At 43.4% G+C, this 24,052-nt stretch overlaps 1 protein-coding gene across 1 annotated transcript in view; it reads right to left on the bottom strand.

Moving 5' to 3' along the window:
• The window catches only part of TANC2 (tetratricopeptide repeat, ankyrin repeat and coiled-coil containing 2), a 199,074-nt gene extending 175,327 nt beyond the window's left edge, over window positions 1-23,747 (bottom strand). The window contains exon 1 of the mRNA XM_079949186.1: window positions 23,646-23,747. The gene's annotated coding sequence lies outside the window, so the exon portion shown is untranslated. The remainder of the gene's footprint in view (window positions 1-23,645) is intronic.
• Window positions 23,748-24,052: the final 305 nt, after the last annotated feature.

Here is a 24,052-nt window from a genome sequence, read left to right as displayed (position 1 = left end):
AGTAGATAAATACTTCCCGGCGGGAAGGTAAACGGCGTTTCCGTGTACTGCTCTGGTTCGCCAGAAGTGGCTTAGTCATGCTGGCCACATGAACCGGAAGCTGTACGCCGGCTCCCTCGGCCAATAAAGCAAGATGAGCGCCGCAACCCCAGAGTCAGCCACGACTGGACCTAATGGTCAGAGGTTCCTTTACCTTTACATACACACACACACACACACACACACACACACACACTTTGATCTTAAGTATACAATCAACGACCATTTTGTGCAGGGGTTCCATCCCCCCCCCGCGCCCATCAGCAGAGCACGTATGAGCCCATTCTACCCCGACCCGGCCCCCATTCCACCCTTTTTAGTGACGTGTTTAGTGACATTAGTGTGGTGTAGTGGTTAAGAGCGGTAGTCTCGTAATCTGGGGAACCGGGTTCGCGTCTCCGCTCCTCCACATGCAGCTGCTGGGTGACCTTGGGCCAGTCACACTTCTTTGAAGTCTCTCAGCCCCGCTCACCTCACAGAGTGTTTGTTGTGGGGGAGGAAGGGAAAGGAGATTGTTAGCCGCTTTGAGACTCCTTAAAGGGAGTGAAAGGCGGGATATCAAATCCAAACTCTTCTTCTTCTTCTTCTTCTACTTACAGGTTTGGCACTGTGTGCACATGTGTGATCACGGACCTTTCAGACATATGTTAATCAGTTGTCACGTGTACACATGGTATGTCCCTAATCTCAATGTCACAAGTAGAACTGAAAATATTGTAAAAATGTAGGCTGCATTGTCAACAGGAATCACTTTCTCAATTAGAATCCAGAGTCATGGTATTTTGGAATACCATAAATGTATGATGAAACAGGTCATAATATATCAGATTCAAAAGTTTGGGCCTTTGGTTCAGTTAAAGTCTTCAAAAAAATAATATATAAGCAGATTCACTGCACCTCAAGCAATATAGGCTCTTCTCAAAATTTTATGGAAGTAAGGTGATAACCGACTCTTCTGGTAGAATCTGTGGAATCATCTATGCTTACAATATAATTCAAAGTGTGCTTTAAAACAAACAGATACACTATATTAGACACTGGTGTGTGAGAAGCTAATGCTAGAATATAATTTGTCACAAGACCAGATAATATCATCTTCTAAGTAGAAGGTCAAAAAAACAAGTAAAGGGAAGATTTTTGCACCTGATCTAGACTTGAAAAGAATATAAAATAGAGCTTTCTAATGTTACTACAAAATGGATCACTGTCAGCAAAGGTATTCATGCTTTTCCATCTTTAAAGGGGGGGGGGGAATCAGACTGCCCTTCTAAGAAATGCCCTTGACATTTATAGATAGAAATTACAGGAAAATTCGTCGGAATAAGATTTGTGCATTTGTGGAGAAAAAGTAGGTGTGTTTTGTTATCCTATTTATGAAAACTATGTGATAAATTTATTGAAGATCTTAAAATTACCAGAATTCATAGAAATTCAGAAAATCTGGTATATTCTCACAGAGCCTACAATGTGGCAGTGATGACAGCAAAAATAGCAATACTCTGCCACCACTTTCTGTTCAGCATTGGTCAATTTGTGTGTGTGTGTGTGTGTGTGTGTGTGTGTGTGTGTAAACTGTTATCACATGTACCCACTCCTGGGAAGTACTGTCACTGTGACCAATTTGCTAAACATTTTGCAGCTTAAACCACTTATACCTGCTTCCAATAATATATCATAGTTCATGCAGTACTAAGAAGGGGTGCAACTGTTGTTGCACAAATACGTGGACACATTTCTTGGAATTCTGAGGCTCCACACTTGTTCACTCAATCCCTGTCCAATCTGGTTTGTGAAATCTTCTCCGGCTATGCTGAATAAGCTTTTAACAGCTATTGTGAATATTGCTTCCTGGTACTTTAAAAAGGAGTGGTAAATCAAGCATTATTTTATATTAGATTTTCCTGGATTCATGCAAGTCAGGCTTAAAAAGAAGACTCAATGAATCCTGTGGCATTTTAAAGACTAAGAAAAAATGTTATGTTGGAAGACACAAGATCTATCCACTCTGGAAGAATGGCAGATGAAGATGATCGACTATATGGGACTGGCAGAAATGACCGGCAGAATCAGAGACCAGGGAAAAGAGGCGGCGGAAGAAGACTGGAAAAAGTTTAAAGACTATTTGCAGAAATATTGTAAAATTAAGGAATGTTAGAATGATGTTGGAGAGAAATTAAGTGGTTTTCAGCTGTAATGTTTAAGAGATATGGAATATAAGGTTTTGAAATAATTAAAAGAATTAGTGGAGGATTTGCTGAACAAATAATCTGAATTGGAATATAAGAAAGGGAGGTGTGAGGAGGTCGGGAAAATAAGTTAAAAGAAAATAAGTGAACGGAAACTTTATGTGTTTTTAAATTGTTTTTATTTCTGTATTTTTGTATTTCTGTTTTTTTTTCCTTTTTGTTTTATCTTTGAAAACTTTAATAAATATTTCTTTAAAAAAAAAAGAAAAAAATGTTATGAAATAAGCATTTGTGGACTACAGTCCCTTTCAGCTCAGGAACGCAATACCTCATGAACTGCCTCTCCCCATATAAACCAACCTGGACCCTGAGATCATCGTATGAGGCCCTTCTTCATGTGCCCCCTCCATGACAGAGCCAGAATGCTCTCCCCAGGGAGGTGCCAGGTAAAAACATTTCTCTTCTCCCAGGCCTTTGGCTAATTAAACAATCTATGACCTTTTAAACAGTAGGAGACATTGTTTTGGTTTGTTATTATGATGTGTATTTTTGTGTAATATACTGTAAACCACCATGTGAGCTTCAGAAGAAAGGTAGTATAGAAATTAAAATAATTATTTATCAGATGCTTGAATTGTATTCCTAAATTGCCAGGTAATGACCGGGGGAGGTGGAATGTAAGAGAGTGAGGTAAGAGGGAAATGAAATGCAAACGTAACAGACAGCAACAGTTATCTAAAAGCAATGACCAATTGCCACAGCACTGTTGCTGAGAACACAAACATCCTGGCATTGGTAAGCTAATAAACAAGCACATGTAGAATTAAAAAAAAAAAAAAACCAAACAAACCTTAATCTCAATTCAAGCTGCAAGTGACAAAAATTAATTCCCCAATAAATTATAATTCAGACTAGGGTTTACCTCTGAAGTTCCTTTGTTCAAGGATGACCACCTTAAAATCAGTGTTCAGGTATAATGAAATGGTTGGTTTCTGCATATTGCTATTTCTAATGTTAGGCTGAAGTCTACTTCTTATTTTGCATAGAAATTGGATTGCATTATAGAATGCAGAAAGGCACTGCTGGGAGATGATGGCAAGTAGATGAGCACACACAGAAACCACTGATGTGGCTGACATTATTAAGCCCTGTAATAGTGTTGCCTGCAAGATACAGGGATAAAGTTGGTATCTCCGCCTGCTGCAAGGCTGGCTTCTGTGTTTCTCTCTTGATATATGGCCTGTTGCTGATAGCAAATGCCTGTTTTAGGCTGGGCACTGTCTGTAAGCAAGTACAGACCTAACACTCAAGGCCTGTGAGAGAGGGAAGTGTGGTTATTCAGGATGGGCTGGTACTTTTAGTTGAGAGCTATTAGATTATAATAGACTATTAGATTCGAATCCCCGCGATGGGGTGAGCTCCCATCGTTCTGTCCCAGCTCCTGCCCACCTAGCAGTTCGAAAGCACTCTTAAGTGCAAGTAGATAAATAGGGACCGCTTTATAGCAGGAAGGTAAACGCCGTTTCCGTGTGCTGCGCTGGTGCTGGCTCGCCAGCTGCAGCTTCGTTACGCTGGCCGTGTGCTACGCTGGTGCTGGCTCGCCAGCTGCAGCTTCGTTACGCTGGCCACGTGACCCAGAAGTGTCTTCGGACGGCGCCGGCTCACGGCCTCTAGAGTGAGATGAGCACGCAACCCCAGAGTCGGACACGACTGGCCCGTACGGGCAGGGGTACCTTTACCTTTACTTTTATTAGATTATAAATAGTGTTTTGTCATGTTCTCTTTTAGGTCCATCCTGGTGCAGATTATTCCCAGGTACCAACCAGTCTGGCTCCATTTAGCTGCTTTTTCACTTAACTGGGCAAGTACTGTACAGGCAGCAGGTGAAGCTGCATCCACAGACCAGGAGCCTACTGAAGAGGCTGCTGCAGGAGAAAGGATACCTTCCAGAGCAGGTCTTCAGAGCAGAGGAGACAGGCCTGTCCTGGAAGAAGATGCTTGAGAAGACTATATTGACAAAGCAGAGAAGGCAATGTGGCTAGGCACTCAATCAAGCTGAACATGGTGTACAGCTTAAAAAAAGCCATGTCCTCAAAGGCAAGAACAAGAATCTGCTGCCTATCTTCTGGCAGGCCAACAAGAAGGCCTGCAAGCTTTCTAGACTGGTTCCACATGGGCTTCATTCTGGAGGTGAGGTGTTACCTGCAGGAGAAAAGGCTCGAGTGCTGCTGATGGTGGACAATGCTCCTGGTCACCCGCAGGAGCTGCCATTTGCACACGACGATATCACTGTTGCCTTTCTCCCCTCCAATTCAACCTCACTCATCCAACCTTTGGATCAAGGGCTGATTCACTGCTTCAAGTCCCATTACACCAGGCTCACCTATGCCTCGCTGATCAATATGATGGATGCTGATCTACATCTCAACCTCATGGCATTCTGGAAGTCCTTCAACACTGCCGACTGTGTCACCTACATCAAGCAGGCAGTGGATGCAATCAAGTCCTAACCTAAAATATGCTGGCACAAACTGTGGAAGGAATGCATTCACGACTTCAAGGGATTTCCGGGCATTGCCAATGAGGCTGAGAACATTATGAAGATGGTGAGGGAAGTTAGTCGCAATGGCTTCATCCAGGAGGAGGAAGAGGAACTTATTGAGGGGCAACAGGCCTTGAGTCTGGAAGACCTGGAGGAACTGGTGAGATCAAGTTCCAGCATGGAAGAGGAGGGCAATAGTGAACAGGATGACCAACCCACCTGGACCCTGGAGAGCTTTTCCAAACCCTTTCACACACTCCAGCATGTGAATGATATCATTGTGCAGTATGATCCTTCCATAGAACAGTCATCCATCCTCCAACCTTCAACTAGACAAGACCTGAAGTTACAACAATGGATAAATCTAAATCTAGTATCAGTTTTACCTACTTCTGAGATGCGTTTACACTGAATAGATATGAACTGTAGAAGCTGGTGTTCAGTTTGTTGCACCAGAATCACAACTGGATATTCCAATAAAGGTAAAGGTAAAGGTACCCCTGCCTGTACGGGCCAGTCTTGACAGACTCTGGGGTTGTGCGCCCATCTCACTCAAGAGGCCGGGGGCCAGCGCTGTCCGGAGACACTTCCGGGTCACGTGGCCAGCGTGACAAAGCTGCATCTGGTGAGCCAGCGCAGCACACGGAACGCCATTTACCTTCCCGCTAGTAAGCGGTCCCTATTTATCTACTTGCACCCAGGGGTGCTTTCGAACTGCTAGGTTGGCAGGCGCTGGGACCGAGCAGTGGGAGCGCACCCCACCGCAGGGATTCGAACCACCGACCTTTCGATCGGCAAGCCCTAGGCGCTGAGGCTTTTACCCACAGTGCCACCCGCGTCCCTGGATATTCCAATAAGTTACATCAAAAAGTTTCAGAAGCATATCTGAGTAATAGGCTTAAATCCAGTCCTGTATCAGTGCAAGATTAAAATAAAAACCATTGGGACACACTCATACCATCCATTTACCAGGCTAAGGTTTTCTATCATTTTTATTGAGGAAAATAAATAAATAATAAAATCCCAAGGATTCTATCCAATGGACATATTCTCATTACCACCGAACATGCAAATTTATTCTTTATAAGACAAGATGGCAAAGGGGACAGCAGAGCCAACTCAAATGAGAAATAGATATAATGTGCTGCTTCCTGGCAAATAATCTACAGTATTTTCTCTCCAACCCGTTTCAGAATCTATATTAACTTCGTAAGATTCACAGTGATAATCTCTTCTAAAATTGCATAAATGTAATACGTATTTACTAGTATACTAAAGCTACTGTATCTTAAAATGAAGGCATTTTGTTAGGCAACATTAAAAGTGTGCCCTTAGTGTGAGTGCGTGCTTTGCCGGGTTTCAGATCCTGGTTTGAAAGCCATACTAATCTGCATACCCGACATGACGACAAACCGTGGTTAGCTTGTGGACTTGAGTCATCTCAGTGTTTTCCCAGAAGAAATCCAAGCAGTATTTCAGCATGTCAAAGCAACCCAAGGCCCCAAAGAAAAAATATTATCTATACTACAAGTCAACTGACAATTTAATCTAGAACACAGGAAATCTATTCTGTCTGGACTTAACATAAATCAATAGAGTTTATTTTCCCCGTCAGTTTTGATAACTACATCATGGGTAAACACTTTTCGGGATAGGGTATAAGTGATCCAAGCTAAGCTGTTTAAAAGGCTGCTGTTGTTGTTGGCATCAGTCTGTCTCAAGGGACAATAGAGTGTGCCTCCAGAGGTGAAGTCAAACAGCTATGTTAGCAGTACTGAAGCAACCCTCCTAGGGCACAAGCCTTGGCACTGTCTATGAAGGTCCTGGGCTGCCCAGATGACAAGATCCTGCTCTCAACCTCACTAATGTGGTCCAAAGGAAAGCAGAGCAATACATTTGGCACCAACTTGGCTGCAGGAGTCGCTGGAAGGAGGCATACAAGATGCCATCCAACTGCCTTAGGGACTCCACTCCGGATTTGTGTAGAGTTTACTCCTTAGCCTTTTCTTCTCCCAAAGATAACCCGAAAGGCAGCGGGTTTAGGAATTAAGTTTTCCTTCTTCAAGATGGGATGCCTTGCCAGGTTGATTGATTTGGCTCGGCCTTGCGTTTGGCACTGCCTAGCAGAGTGCTCAGCCCAGCCCAGTTTCATGCAGCCTCACAGTTTAGGGGAGTTAGAATAATAAAACAATGAGATAAAATAGTAAATTAAAACAACAAAACGAAGCACTAAAAGGAGTTAAGAAATAAAATGGAAGCGAGGATAAAAACAAATGCTAAGGGTTGGTTATAGAGCAGAAACTTGCCTTAGAGTTGGCCTTGCAGCTCAAAACCCTGCTTCAAGCATTCGGCAGCCATCCATTTGCCCCTCACTTCCCTCTACAGATCGTGTAGAAACCACTTTTTAACTGTTGGACCTGCTATTGGTCTCATCCTCTCAATTCGCTGGAGCCTGCCTTCACATGCAGGGGAAGTCTCTATCTCACTGAGGGTTTGAGACCAATCAGCTACCTTTGCCTGGTTTAGCTGGCCAGTCAAAGCCATTCCTGGGGTGTGGCCACTGTCACACACTGAGGCATCATTTCAACTAGTATGGCAATTACGAATTTACCCACTTTGAAGCTACTACAAATTGGCACCTTTACCATGACAATAATACCACCTTTCAGACTGCTTACATAGCTATATCGTTGTAGCCTGCAGAAATAGGTAACATAGTTTAGGAGATAAACAACATGGCACCAATTATGTGAATGCAACTTAAAGGGAAGAGGAAATATATCATCACTACATGAATAGCACAGCTGAAAAAAATCAACAGTGCATAAAAGTAATCATACTATGAATGCAAATATTAATCAAGAAGCATGTCTGAAACAACTTGTGCAAAAACCAAGGAAATACCGTATTTTTTGCCCCATAGGGTGCACCGGCCCATAGGGCGCACCTAGTTTTTTTTTGGGGGGGGGAATAAAGAAAAAAAAATTTTCCCCCCAGGAAGGCGAGGGAAGCCCAAGCCCCCAGAACAGGCTGCTATCCGCAAGCCTAGGGAGCCCGGCGGGAAGTCGCACCGGTCTCCCCAGGTTTGCGGATATCTGCCCGAAGCCCGGGGCGCGCTACTCAGCGCGCCCTGCGCTTCGGGATGCAGGCAGCTCTCCACAAGCCTTGGGAGACCGGCGGGAACTCCCGCGGGCTCCCAAGGCTTGCGGATAGCTTCCTGAAGCCTGGAGAGCGAGAGGGGTCGGTGCGAAAGCCTGCATTCGCCCCATAGGATGCACACACATTTCCCCTTCAATTTTTCATTTTAAAATAAAAATGCTGAATTCTATGTGGAAGGAGCAGCGTCTTTACCTCCACTCCTTGGAAAGGTATGAGAGGCAGAGGCAGATCAAGCTGACAGTGGCAAGAGTGCTGTGATGAGCCACCAAAAGGCTGGTGATACTTGAGGACTGCTTTACAGTGTCCATCCGCCACCCTGTTCTAGGTGAAGTATCAGAAACAAGATCACACTGTTTTTGCTGCTTGTCTGGCACTGGCAGGCTTTGCAGTCCAGCATGACTGAAAAGAAGTTTGGCAGGGCAGTGGTGGAAAGACTGGAGAGTGCTCAGGACTCCCCTCCGTCACAGCAGGACAGCAATGGCTGAGAAGTCCTACAAAGAGGAAACTGTTTAATGATGAAGGGGTGCTATTGAGGAAGTTAGACTGGACCAGAATATATTTGGTTCTTCCCAGTCCAGGGAAAGTGAATTGACTGGGCTGCTGCCGGCCCTGCCCCAGTACCTTAAAGCAGTGTTTCTCAACCTTGTATCTCCAGCTGTTTTTGGACTACAATTCCCATCATCCCTTGCCACTGGTCTTGCTAGTCAGGGATGATGGGAGTTGTAGTTCAAAAACAGCTGGAGGCACAAGGTTGGGAAACACTGCCTTAAAGGAAACTGCATACAGTAAAAACATGATTTTTCTCTCTTCCCCTTAGACCACGTAGTACAAGTGAAGCCTGCAGGTGCATACACCAGCATGGCAGGCTATGCCAAAAAAGGGGGGGGGGGAAATACCTAAATAACTCCCCCAACCCCCCCCCCTCTCTCTGACACACATGCGATGGAGAGACCCAGCCTACTGTATTTCATGACAGTGGGCATCAATGGCAGCAGTAGGCATGCCACCAAGAAAGGCTCTCCAGGAAACAGCATTCATCCAACACTGAACTAATTTCATTTGAGGACAAGGAGTGGAAAAAATAATAATAATCCAACTGCTGTTGGAGCAGGAAAGGGAAACAGACGTCAACCTATAGAGCAGAGCTTGATCTAGGCAACCAGAGGCCAATACAAGGAAGGAAATATGAAAGAAACTTAAGTCACTTTCTAACAGGATTGTGAATGAGCAAACAATGAACAGCTAGGTCATCCAATGAAGACAAAAAAATAATTATTACAAGACAGCACTAGTGCAAATAGGTTAATTCCACATATCTGGGAGATGGAGAGGACTTGGGAGTTTTGACTCCCCTGATTTAAGTGGATAATAAGGGTCCTACCAACCCCCAGTAGGTATAGATGCTGTGTCTTTCTTCTCAATATCACATTAAAGGGCAGGATGGGGGTGTTCTAGGCCCTAAGCCAGCAGCTTGGCCTTCCTTGTAGGGCATATAAACAAGTATGGCTGGGTGTGGCCATATCATCAACTTGCTAGAAACAGGATCTTGAACCTGCTAGAATCAAGGTCATTATGCCTTCATCCTGCAAGAACCAGGGATAACCCACAGATGGGTGGGCAATGACTATGCTTACTCTAATAGAGTTGCACAATATTCTTTTGGAAAGAGGGCTACTCCCTGCCTGCAGCAACAAAAGGGGAAAAAATGGGAAGGGAGAGTGAATAAGGAGCATGAAGTCAAGATCAGAGTGGCAGGCTATGCCAAAGACCAGGAGAACATTCATCACAAGCAGGTTGACTGCAACTGGGTCAACTGGATTGCAGCATTCACCCAATTTTGGTCAAGTACAGTATCTTAGGGACGCAGGTGGCGCTGTGGGTTTAACCACAGAGCCTAGGACTTGCTGATCAGAAGGTCGGCAGTTCGAATCCCTGCGACGGGGTGAGCTCCTGTTGCTCGGTCCCTGCTCCTGCCAACCTAGCAGTTCGAAAGCATGTCAAAGTGCAAGTAGATAAATAGGTACCGCTCTGGCGGGAAGGTAAATGGTGTTTCCGTGCGCTGCTCTGGTTCGCCAGAAGCGGCTTAGTCATGCTGGCCACATGACCTGGAAGCTGTACACCGGCTCCCTCAGCCAAGAAAGTGAGATGAGTGCCGCAACCCAAAGTCGGCCATGACTGGACCTAACGGTCAGGGGTCCTTTTACCCTTTACCTTTTTACAGTATCTTAACACAACATACAGAAACTTTATGAGCTTCAGTTGAGGTTAAGGTACAACTAGACTATCAGAATGAATGTGTCCTTACCCTTGTTTTTTGGACAGGGGAAGAGCTACAGTCAGTGATGTGAAGAGGAAGTTGTTTTTTTAAAAAAAACTTCACTGCTTTATTTTTCTGCACACAAAAGATCTGTTTCCTAAATTCATTAGCAACAACAAATGAATGCCAATTACAAATAAAAACTAGGCAAGCCTGGCTATTTCAATGTTTTTAGTTTTGTTTACTAAATACAAGTAATCAATCAATACCTTAATTACAGTAATAAGACCTGATCCAGTTTAGATACAGAACACAATTAATGCAGTCCCTGTAATACAGTCCATCATTTGACCTCTTATGGGTATAGCAATTTTGAAAACATTAGCCACCTGTCCAGTGATACAAGACTTCATCCAATAAACAAGGGATTACAAATCTTTCATTTGGGTGCCCTGGCAAAATAGACAGAAGAGGATAAATGATATGGCATCTCAAATCAGAATAGAAATTACAGTACGTACAAGAGTGCATATGTAAAGGTTTAGGGGACTTGGACACAATTTATTTAGAAATTGGATTTTCAAAAATATGCCCTGGAGTACTACTAAATAAAAGTAATATAAGCATGCTAAATTACATTTCCTTGTTACTGACTGCTGGCGGATGAATACTTTTAGTACTATTTATGGCTTTAATGCTTTTGCCTATTTTATGGTTTCTTTCCATTCTTGTTGTAAGTTAAACTAATTTTCTGGGACATTTTCTAATTCAGAATTTTTTTTGGGGGGGGGGGGAGAGACACATCACTGGAGATTTTCATTCTCCATCCCTGGCATCAAGCACTTACTGACTGATTTCTATAGTGACAATGAAATTCAACTTTTCTTGAAAGAAGGAATGATTTCTCACGTGTCACCAAGACACCATGGAAAGGGAACAAACCTTGGGACTCATTGACCCCAAGCTCACAGGCTTGCAGACTGGTGCTGCTGTCAATGGTCTCCTAGACACACCTTTCAGGGATGCTGGCAGAGAGGCGCAAGGTTCAATTTTAGCACTGAATTGATGTTTTGTGCCAAGATAGGGTGACCTAAACAATGCAGACAGTATTTTTGGTTCACACCTAAGCAGCAGGTGATGAACATAGGAAGAAAAAGGAAGTAGGTTAATTAACCATCTACTCCATTGCAGATAAAGTAATAAAGTTGTGAATCTTAGTTTAAATGGATGTGTTTTTTATTTTAATTTTTCATTATGTTTTTATTTTTATTGGACCCAAAGTAATAAAAAAAATGGTTTTCCTTGATTTTCTGAAAAAGCCTTCCATTCCACTGAGGTACACAGGAATTTCTAAATGTAAACAGAGTAAAGCAATCTTCTGTCAACCAGAAACAATTACTCAGGTGTGAGCTCTGTTGTTTCTATTAATTTAAGTCCAGTTTTAAGGGCCAATGATAAGCAAGAATGTTAATAAGTGGAAAGGAAGTAGGTCACAGGAATATACTACATCAAGGTTAGAAAGGGATGTTGATGCGGAATGGAGAAGGCAGACTCAGCAGAATATTAAAGAATTAACAGGGCACCCTTATGAAAATTAATGCTACACCCATATTTTTATAACAAAATTAGTTTTGGGTACTCCCTTAAACAGTGACTGTTGAAGTAGACAGAAAAATTCTTGAGGGAGGATAGCCAAAACTGTCAAATTATGTATTCGACTGTCAGTTACGTATTCTTATCTATTCACTCTTATTTCCTTCCCTGCATCGGATTTCTTTATCAGAAATCACTTGTCATTCCCCACATAATTTATATGCAATCTCCAATGTAGAAATCAGGTGGAAGAGAGTAAAGGAGGGTGGACAAATATTAAAATGCTTAGAGATTTATTAAAATCTCTAAATATTGTGGAATAAATAAAATAAATACGTAAATATTAACCAAGATGACATCCTTGCAGTTAGAATGCAGAATAGTAACAATTTCTTCTGAGCAAGTAGCTTGCCAGATCCACCAGTCAAGCCACAATACAACACACAAATATTCACAGACACACTAGTCAATACTTTAATATATTTGTATAGACCACAGATTTATAAACTCAAGAAATTTAACCCCAAGTCCATGACCAAGCCTCATTCAATAATTATAATGTACTTACTGACTCTTGCCCAGGGTACAGAGTCTATGCTATAGCTGGCATTGCAAACTGAACCATGCAGAATATTACAGGTACATGGACTCTTAATTATAAGTTAAAATTGTTTCTCTGTCTTTAAGATTTACACTTTCTCCGAATTCAGTCAAGATGCTTTTCAGTTCAGGTGCAGTGTAAAGCAAGAGTCTACCCAGCAATTAAGATCTTCTTCTGAGGCCTTTCTCTGGGTACTCATTAAATGCGTTGTAAACTTTGTATGAGAAATCAGGTTGGGAAAAATGGAACTCTACACTGCCATCTGGTATCACAGTGTTATAATACATAAACAACGCATATAAAGCACTTTTTCTTTGCCAATGTAGCCGAGTCCTGAGGCTAGGCAGGTGGAAGAGTCTTTTCAAAGGCATCCTGTCTTCAAGAATTCTACCCAGGAAAGCTCAATTATTGCCATCTTCACTATTTTTCAGATATACTGTCAATTCCATGCTGTTTACCTATGCTTATAATAATACTTAATGTGCTGCTACCGATCTGGTTTCATTGCTTTATGGTTTTTAATCTTTATTTAGTATCTTCATTTGTTTTAAAATTGTGTTTACTTTTTTAAAAGTAATTTTATTTGTTTTCATAGATGTATAACAAAATATAACTGGACAACTAAACGTAACACTCCTCCAGACCCCCTCCATGCCTTTAGAATATTCATTCCTTTTTTAGATTTTCTAACAAGTTTCTCCTATGTTATTCCGTCAAGGTTGTATGGAAGCATCCATCCACAACAGGGTCATCTTCTCCAGCTAAAATACCCATAAGTATTCATGGTCACACCGCTGGAATTCCTTAGAGGCTTTGGAGGCTATTCTCACCAAAAGGGTGAAATAATATTTTAAATAAAGAGATCACCGTATCACAGGAAGTATGGACAATTGCTTTATCTGAGAAACTAAGAGTACACGCCATGATGCAACTGATACAGATGATTTTGCTAAAATATGGCATCACTTTATAAAGTATTGAAATGACTGGCACCGACCAACTATGCAAATAGATTTATGGGAAAATTTACTGTATTGGTCTTCTGGGGGAGGGGGGAAACCAATTGTTATGCTTATGCTTATATCATGTTTCTTAGAAAGCTAATAAAATTAAAAGCATAGATATATATCTAGATATCATAGTTTCTTATTTTATGCTACTACTATGTGGATTAGCTTAATTAAGGACAGTAAACATGTAACTAGATGAAATTATTACATCTATTAAAGGATGCATGATGAAAAAATTGCTTTTGCTTTCAGAGAAACCAGTGGCGTAGCGTGGGGGTGCAGGGGGGCCTGGCCGCACCGGGCGCAACATCTGGGGGTTAGGGGGCGCAAATCCACGGGTTAGGGGGCGCAAATCCACGGGTTAGGGGGCGCAAATTACTTGCCTTGCCCCGGGTGCTGACAACCCACGCTACGCCACTGAGAGAAACCTGTGACAGCTTGAAAGCCTTACCTTAAATTATCTGAAAATGGATGAGTCTCAAAACTACATTGTTTCTTTAAGCAAACCAAGATCCTAAGCTAAGAAGAATTGCTGTTTAAAATGGATCTCCAGCACAAGAGACGCTGTTGCTCTTTGCAAAACAATTATGTGGGATATAAATAAAAAAATAAAAATATATGATACATATACCTATAAATATAAATAAATACAGAACTGTGGGATCTCAAAACCAACCAAAGTTATTTTCATGCCACAGTGAAGAACCACCTTCGGACAGCAGGCTGGATACAATTCTGATTAACCCTCCACATGTTTAACAGTTTAACAGGGCTATGGACCTTCCAATTAGATCAAGCCCAAAGCAGTGCAGTTTTTATTCAGTGTGAAACACGACTGAACTGGGAGCCTTCCTGACAAACTGTTCCTTTGAAGCATGGCTTGTATTCACTGCTATTTAAATTTGGTGCAGAATGCAAGCTGTGTTGCTTGGTTGGATCTGCTCAAACTTCCAAATGGATGCAATCCAGGCCAAATGCAGCAAACTTTGCATTTAGCATCAAATTTAAACAGCACCAATGCAAATTGCAAATGCAAATGAACAGAAGGGAGAGCCCTATAAGGCTCCCAATTGTTCCTTTGCATCCACAGCTTTACCTGTTCCATATCTAATGTTAATAACTAATGCAATGACACATCAGGCAAATGACAGGTGGACAAGGCTGGAGGAAAAGTGCTGTGACTTGTGAATCAAATTAGGAACCTAGCCTAGTGGGCCAGATTTGACCCATAGGCCAGAAGTTCCCAACCCATGTTCTATGCCATGTGAAAGAAAGGCAGAACTTTCCAATATACCATATAAAGTCACATTTTCCTGCAGTCACTGACATAGAAGTTAGTCATCTCAGTTATTCACAACTGATGGATAATGTGAACAATTTCAATTTAGGAAAGAAAATCTGAATACAAAAAAGGCTCCTGGAAATACGCAAAGTTGTTATTATTATTCCATATTATCACCATAGTCTTCTAAAAACATGTTCCTTTATAAGAAGTATTCAACACTGCTGACTTGTCAGGCCTTTCCCTCCTCACTCAGTACCAAAGTTATTTCTTTTCAGTTACAGATGTGTATCTGAAGAAGTGTGCATGCACACGAAAGCTCATACCAAGAACTAACTTAGTTGGTCTTTAAGGTGCTACTGGAAGGAATTTTTTTTATTTTATTTCTTTTCAGTTAACTGGAGAAGGCCATTGGTCAATAGTACTAGTAAGCAGGACAAAGTACCTGCGCAGACCTAAGGATGTATACAGGATTCTTGGAGCAGAAAGGCCAACCATCTATGTGTTCTTCCTGCTCTGCCTCCTGATAAAAGCAGTCATAGTTAATCTGGCCAAGTTGGTAAGAGGAACGAAAAGGAGTTTTCCATCCAGCCTTAAAGAAGCAGTGTTGAGACTTAGCATCAGGGTTAAGATAGGTTTTATAGTAAGTACAGTCAAAACTTGGTTGCCGAACATAATCTGTTCCGGAAGACCGTTCAGGTTCTGAAACGCTCGATAACCAGGGCACGGCTTCCAATTGGTTGCAAGACCTTCTTGCACTCAAGCAGAAGCCGCATTGGACGTTCAGGTTCCAAAAAACGTTCGAAAACCGGAGCGTTTACTTCCTGGTTTTCGGGCGTTCGGGAGCTGAAACTTTCAAAAACAGAGTTGTTCAAGAACCAAGGTTTGACTGTACCTAATATTCTATTTTGGGGCAACGTGCTCAAGCATAGGGAGATGTTTCAACTCCAAATTTTCCAGGATTATATGGATTATCTAGACACATTACAATACATCTTTAAATCCAGTTATGGGATGGAAAGTTTTGCTCAAACATTTTTAAAAACAGCTGCACAAGCAGTGTTGGTTATACTTTTTAAAGCCCTAAACAGCTTAGGACCAGGTTACCTTAGAGACCTCTCTCTTTGAGAAGCCTGCCTAGGAATTAAGATTAATGTCAAAAACCTTGTTCTGGATACCATTTCAGGAGATTTGGCAAGTGAAGAAAAGAGATAGTGCCTTTGCTGTGGCTATGTCACAATGCCCTGCTAATTGAAATTGCTTAGGTTCCCTCTCCATGTATCTTTCACTGGAAATTGCCCTTTTTTGCTGGTAGATGAGCTGTATCTGCTCCTGGAAAAAATCTGATTTTACTAGAGAAACCCATGGCTTGGCTACATTGCAAGTGTATTATTGCAATGTGCTCCACCTTTGAAAATACCAGTTGCTGGAAACTGCAGGAGGGGAGAGTGTCTTGTGCTCAGGTTCTGTTTGCAGGTTTCCCGTGGGCATCTGGTTGGCCACTGTGAGAACAATATGCTGGAACAGATGGTCTGCCAGCCTGACGCAAGTTCCTCTTACGTTTTTAAAAGTATTTGGAAGTTTCAGAAGTCCAGAATGTCGTGGCCAATCTGTTGACCAGAGCCTCTTATTACACCAATTTCCGTGGCTGTTGGTCTGCTTTTGGTTCCAATTCAAAATGCCCTGAACAAGTTGGGAATACGATACCTTTAGGTCTGCCAGCTGATTATAATCTTCTGGAGACACACTCCTTTGCATTCCACCAACATTTGAGTTGCCTTTGGTTAAAACACAGAAAAGTGTTGTTTTGATTGCCCCACCTAAGATTTCCTAGTGACGCCTGTATTGTTCTTTCTTTGCCAGCCTTCCAACTCAGTATAAAACCCTTTTTGCTCCATCAGCTTTTTATTTATAACATTTTAATCATTCACTTTCACTTTCTATTTAATTTTTAATTGAAACATTCTCAATAAACAAGAATGAAAAATAACATTCTGCCCTTCCTTTCCTCAAGCAAAGTCTAAGGTGGTTAACACAGAGAAACTAAAGCATTATAAAGGAAAAGGTAAAGGGACCCCTGACCATTCAGCCGACTCTGGGGTTGTGGTGCTCATCTTGCTTTATTGGCCGAGGGAGCCGGCGTACAGTTTCTGGGTCATGTAAACGCCATTTACCTTCCCGCCAGAGCGGTACCTATTTATCTACAGCGGTACCTCGGGTTAAGTACTTAATTCGTTCCAGCGGTCAGTTCTTAACCTGAAACTGTTATTTACCTGAAGCACCACTTTAGCTAATGGGGCCTCCTGCTGCTGCCGCGCCACCAGAGCACGATTTCTGTTCTCATGCTGAAGCAAAGTTCTTAACCCGAGGTACTATTTCTGGGTTAGCAGAGTCTGTAACCTGAAGCATATGTAACCCGAGGTACCACTGTACTTGCACTTTGACGTGCTTTCGAAGTGCTAGGTTGGCAGGAGCAGGGACTGAGCAACGGGAGCTCACCCCGTGGCGGGGATTTGAACCGCTGACCTTCTAATCGGCAAGTCCTAGGCTCTGTGGTTTAACCCACAGCGCCACCCGCGTCCCTGAAAGCATTATAATACAAGTGTAAAAAAACAATGCTGAGAATATAAAAGGAGAAATAGAAAACATCCACTAAAACCATTTCTACTAAAACAACATATGGTAGAATTAGAACATAAGAACATAAGAGGAGCCTGCTGCTGCTAATGGCCCATCTAGTCCAGCATCCTATTCTCACAGCAGCCAACCAGATGCATGCGGGAAGCCAGGAAGCAGGATTTAAGCACATGAGTATTCTCTACACCTGTGGCCCTCGGCAAATGGCATTTAAAAAACACTGCTGCCTCTAACCATGGTGGCAGCACTTAGCCATTGTGACTAGTAGCCATTAATAGCTCTCCCCTCCTTTAATTTGTTGAATCCTCTTTTAAAATCATCCAAGTTGGTGGTAATCACTGCCTCCTGGGGGAAGAGATTCCATAGTTTAACTATGCACCGTGTTAAGAAATACTTTCTTTTATCTGTCCTGAACTCCATATACTTAAGCAGTAGCAGACCTTGAGGCCTCAAATTTCAACGACGCCTTGTACAATGCCAAAATTTGATGCCCCATGCCTCTTACCTTTCATTCTACATCATAGTTGTGATACCCCCTGTGGTGCTCCCAAGGCTCTGCACCTAAATCCGCCTCTGACTTAAGGATCAAAAGCTTTCCTAAAAAGTAAAAACAAAATAAAAAAATTCCTTCCAGTAGCACCTTAAAGACCAACTAAGTTAGTTCTTGGTATGAGCTTTCGTGTGCATGCACACTTCTTCAGATACTGAAGATACTTCTTCAGTGTGCATGCACACGAAAGCTCATACCAAGAACTAACTTAGTTGGTCTTTAAGGTGCTACTGGAAGGAATTTTTTTATTTTGTTTTGACTATGGCAGACCAACACGGCTACCTATCTGTAACTAAAAAGTAAAGATGATCACGAAAGCACCCCTAAGCGCAAGTAGATAAATAGGTACCGCTTCCTTGCGGGAAGGTAAACGGCGTTTCCGTGTGCTGCGCTGGTGCCGGCTCGCCAGAGCAGCTTCGTCACGCTGGCCACGTGACCCGGAAGTGTCTCCGGACAGCGCTGGCCCACGGCCTCTTAAGTGAGATGGGCGCACAACCCTAGAGTCAGACACAACTGGCCCGTACGGGCAGGGGTACCTTTACCTTTAAAGGTGATCAACATGGCAGTAAAGCAGACCTCACATGGGAGGGGGTTCCAGAACCATGGGCAGCCACTGCAAAAGCGCTCTCCAGTCCAGGGGTGGGAAATCTGTAGCCTCGGTTTTCGAACGCAATCTGTTCTAGAAGACCATTCAGGTTCTGAAACGTTCGAAAACCGAAAACTCAAAAGCCGACAGCTAGGCCTCAGGATCTTGCACTCAGCGGAAGCCATGTGGCAGGTTCGACTTCAAGGCATGTTTAAAAACTGAAGCATTTACTTCAGGGTTTACAGTGTTCGGGAACAGAAATGTACATCAACAGAGACGTTCGAAAACCGAGGTACCACTGTATTGCTCTCATCAGCTCCAGCCAGCAGAGTCAATGTTCATGGGTGACTGTTGTCCAGCAACATCTGGAAGGCCACAATCAGGTTCCCCACCCTAGCTCTAATCCCAACTAAATGTATTTTGGGGGAGGCCACAACATGCAAAGGGGTCTACTCAAGATCTCAGTGAGCAATTGGCACAAAATGGTTAAACTTTAATCTGCTGAATTGTTAATTGCATTCAAGTCTTTATCTGAATTTTTGTTTACTGCTTCACTCTTTTACTGCTCTCATAACTTTTTAAAACTTCCTTGAGACTTTTTAATGGAAAGTGAGGGTAATACATTTTGATGAATATGTTTAATAAATGCAGGTGTAACACTCCCAGTTAGCTCAGGAATGGATCTTTCACTCCCTTCCCAATCCCTCCTTCTGGAGTGCAAATTTCCACCACCTGCCTAATTAGGGCTTTTCCTTAACCATAATTTGGAGCTGGGTTCAAACCGCAGTTTGAAATCTTCATTAAGTTGGAACGCTGAATAGTCCTGACCATGGTGTACATCTCTGCCAATGTGATGCTTAATTATAATTAAGTTGTGACAGGAATTCACACTCCAGGGACTGGAGGGAGGTTGCAGTCCCATGGGCTGCTCCCAAGTGCTAGGCAAACTGGGAGAATTATGCCTCCACAAGACGCAAACAGAATGAAGGCAGGCCTTGGATACTGCAAATTTGTCCAAATGTAGTACAAATCAGAATCCTTCATCCTTAACCAAATAAACAGTAACTCACCCTATTATTCTAAGACAGGATGGGACAGACATCCAAGAGGAGTAATTGTCCTACTTCACATATGAAGAAAAATGAGTAAAGTCAAAACCTAATGCTGTAAAGAACAACAAAGAAAAGGAAGGTTTCAACCCCTCTATCTGACTGTTAGAAAGCCTCAGTGAATTCCATGGGACTTACTTTCAAACGGACGTGTATAGATATGAACTTTGGTGTCTGTGTCAGATCTTTTTAAAGGTATATTTATCCTGTTGTCATTTTCTATGAAATCTTCTTTTCATGTTTCACAAAAACTTAAAACATAATATTGGACCTTAATATTGATGTTTTTGCTTTAATTCTAGTTGTCTATGCAAAATCATATTTTGATATTCCAAAATGCGTTTTTAGCATGAATAAATGGCAAATACTGAGAACAAGTGAAATGAAATGTCAACAAGCGTGATTCATCTGCTTTCCTTCTTTTTTGTGCTAATCTGAAAGGCATACTACTCTAACAGATTAATTTCCCCACCCATTAGTCCTCATACAAAGCCTTCCCTGTGAAGAACTAAAGCCTTAAATATGTCAAGACACACAACATGAATAGTACCATTGAACTAAATATTCACATTCAGAATAGAAGCATATGCACATTCTGTAGTCCAATATTGCAGTAAGATATAAAAGCTACTCATATGTAAAAGCTTAATTTCTAAAATTTCTAAACCTTAGCAATACATTCTACAAAGATGCAATTGGGTAGGACTGCGCCATTTACAAAATGAAAGCTTATATAGAAGCAGACTATTAAAAAAAACTCTCAAGACCAAACTTTTCTAATGGTTGCCTTTGCACCCAAACAAGTGTACCGAAAATCTGAAGTTTCAAAAATCACTATTTGACAAACAGCAAACCAAAGAAAACCAGTGAGATGTTTCTGTACATGTTCTGTAAGGCATAGCAAACAATTTTTCACAAACCACCTCAGACATTTCCTATAGCACAGTGCTATGGGAAAATTGAGTTAAAGGTTCTTCTGGTTTTTGTAACAACAACACTGTTAAATAAGGCTCGCAGTCCTAAAATTATATCATTACCCAAGGATCCACCAACATAAAATTGGTATCCCAACAGGAACAGACATGAAAGTAATTCAGTGGCTGGCTAGCACAAAATTGGCCAGTTGTATGACTAGAACCTAAACTTTTCTTCACCTTTCTCAAGACAGTGAAATCAAGCTAAACATAAGGTAGAATTAAATTCTGGGGAAAGTAAATAAGAATGGTGTCCAATACATTTCCTTCTAATAGGCCTTTATATTCCAACAGTTTTAAGGACATGCAAGTTAAATTTTTAAAAAATGATATGAAAGTAAGGAATTATACTTTATTTCCCTAACTCCTGCCACAAATGATAGCCCAATAAGTGACAAATTCTACATCACAAGATTTTCTAGTGCAGCCCACCAAAGCAGAATTGGAAGTAATGTTTCAAACTCCTAGGCACCAGCATCATATTAATAGAAAATAGATAAATTCTCAGCATTTCCCCCAAGGGACAGTAGAGCTCCCAAACAGTTTCAAATAGTGGCATCTATCAAAATTAGACGATTGTGTTATTTGTTTAAAGCTTTAGATGGCACACAGTACAAGGGGGAGAAACCCTTCTTGAAGTTTGGAGAATTAAGCAATCACTATCATGGAGGCTCAGTGCCACAGACCATCAGGAAAGGCAAACAGGCCCAAAAGGGTGTGCATCTTTACTCAGAAGCAAGTCCCACGGAATTCAATGGGGCTTATTCCCAACTGTCTAACTCCTTAGTGGGGGGGGGGAGTAAGTATTTTCCAAGTGAAAAAAGAAAAATGTAAAGTTGATAATAAGACAAACAAAAATAAAATCAAGGAGGAAATTGCTGAAGCTATCAAAGCTAGGCATCATTTCAGTGGAATTTACTTCTAAAAAAAGGGATCCGTCCTCATTTTTGTATATAGGTCACACTGTTTGAGGAAGAGTAGTTGACCATGATTCTTGTAAAGTTAAATAGTAAATACATCCATAGTAGCACTTTTAGTAAATAAATGTTAAACAGCAACTCTTCACTTCAACCATAACAAGCCAATATATCATATTACGTCTATTAACACAGTTTTAGTGCTACTCCGACTGAAACAGGTAATAATATTAGACTGGTCTCTACTTTCAGTTATTGTGTGTGAATAATTTGACTCCAATACAAATACTGGCCACCAAGTTTTGAATTCAGATTTCTTAAAGTAATTACTAGTTTCCCCAATATAATTGCTACCTCATCAGTAATACTGAAAACAGACTTTCCCGCCCTCCACACACCAACTGGGACCACTGTAATCGCTATACCGCATCCAGGTTTATGAGTATGAATGTTGTATAACAAGCACCTTTTGTCACCCTGATATCAACAAGTCCTAAAGAGACCGACCTCTCCAGTTCGACAACAGACTGCCAATTCAATATCACCAGGCTATAATGCCCATTCACCCTACAATACCCATATGGACTCAATGTCTCTACCTTCCAGCCCATGGTGGAAAGATTTCTCATGTTCTTCATGTCAATATACCCTCTGTTCTCTATACATGGCTGACATCGTTGTTCAAAGGGCTTCATGCCTACATTGGTACATCATGGGATTTTTCTGCTCCCTGCCCCTAATCTATACACAACCCATAGTAATGATGCAGTGCAGGCATCACCCCCACTCTGAACACACACCCACACCCAGGCTGATGTGACCCAACTCTTACATATGCAGACTGAAGGAAGATGTTCGCCTCCCGACAGCTCCCACATTCGCATCTGTCACCCAAAACAAAAAGGAAGGTACCACAAACTCCTGCCCCATTAGATTAATGTTTGTCAGCAAATTCCACTGCCCCATAAGATACCACAACCCCTTCCCCTTTTGAGTCACTGAGATGATTCATGCCCCCCCCCCCATCTCCTGTAATAACATACTTCCAAAACACACAAACACATACACCGTGCAAGACCAGATGACCTCAGACCATGGCAAACTGGGATGGCGGGGAGGCGAAGGAGAGAAAGGATATCAGCAGCCCAGGATATCCTCCTCTTCGCAAAACATGCTCCCAAACAGCAACATCCTCCTCCTCCCAGTCCAAACGCCACCCCATTTTCTCCCCCGATCTAAGAATTAAGACCCGCTGCTGTACGTTCAGAGCGTGTGCTTTTCACCTCATGCGACCCTGCCACGACTAAACCCGGCCGGCCAAACGAGCAAGGTATGATGATTATGATTACTATTAATTATTATTAACATACCACCTATAACTTTACGCGTGTAAGCAGGAGCATCGCTAATGGCAGCCGGACGCGGATGCGTGTCGGGCCGGAGCGCGAAGGTGCGCCCGCCCGGGAGGGAAGGTACCTACATAAAAAGCGATGCCCAGCCAGCATCCGCGCCCGCACGTCCCGCGTGTGCACGGAGCTCGCTGTCACGCAACCACTCCTTCAGACGGCGCGGGCGACCTATCCCCTCCTTCCACATCGAGGCTGTGGAGCGATAGGGCCAGCTGGGAGGAGGAGGAGGAGGAGGAGGAGGGGGAGGGGGAGACGGTGACAGAATCCCACTTTCCCCCGCCTGGGTTACACCCATCCAGCGCCCACCCTGCTCCCCACCCCCCCACCCCGCTTTTTTCCCTCTCGCCAATCCCACACTCACCTCCTGAGGGCCGTCGGGGTGGGGGGCGTGTGAGTGGGGCGGGGGGTGGGGGCGTCCGGCTGCCTCCGGGGCGCGGCAACTCCACCTCCTTCTCCCTTCCTCTTGCCCCGGAGGGTTTCTTTTTTTTTTTTTTCTGGGGTGAGGGGGGGGTGTGTGAGGGAGGGGCTGCGAGGCGGAGGGAGCGGGGAGCCTTCCCTGCCTCCCTCACCACATCCCGAAAGCGACGAGGAGGAGGAGGAGGAGCGGCGAGGAGGGGGGCGGGGAGGCGATGCTGCTGCTGCTGCTGACGGGGGGGCCGTGGAGGGGGATGGCGGCTGGACGACCCCCCCCCCTCACAACGCCCGCCTCCTCAGTCAGTCAAGTCAGTCAGCGCGGCCGCTTTTGTTTTGGTTCCTTCTCCCTCCCCCCCCCCCCCTCACAACACCACACACACCTCACCAATCAAGGGAGAAGCGAATGACGAGATAGTGAGGAGGAGGAGGAGGAGGAGGGAGTGCGCGCACGCGCGCCACCCTCTTCCACACACACACGCGCGCGCGCGCGCGCGACGGCGGCGGGGTTTGGGATATAGAAAAGGGGAGGGGGGGGTCGGCGGCGGCGGCGGTACCGCCTCGCGCTTCTCCTGAGCCTTATTCTTCTTCAGGGCTATCCTTCCCCCCCCCCCGCGCGCGCGCATGCGCCTGCCGCGCACACGCGCCACGCGCCTGCCAGGGCCGGGCGGCGAGGGGCGGCTGGTGTGCGCGCGCACTCTCTCCGTTTTTTCCCCCTCGGGGGGAAAAGGAGGAAGGAGGGGCGGCGGCAGCAACAGCAACAGCAGGAGCCGCAGCTGATTGCCAGCGC

The sequence above is a fragment of the Podarcis cretensis genome, assembly GCF_951804945.1.
Source record: "Podarcis cretensis genome assembly, chromosome: 13".
Taxonomy (NCBI): Eukaryota; Metazoa; Chordata; class Lepidosauria; order Squamata; family Lacertidae; genus Podarcis; species Podarcis cretensis.
Note: the sequence above shows the minus strand (reverse complement) of the source record. Positions and strands in the feature narration are given on the sequence as shown.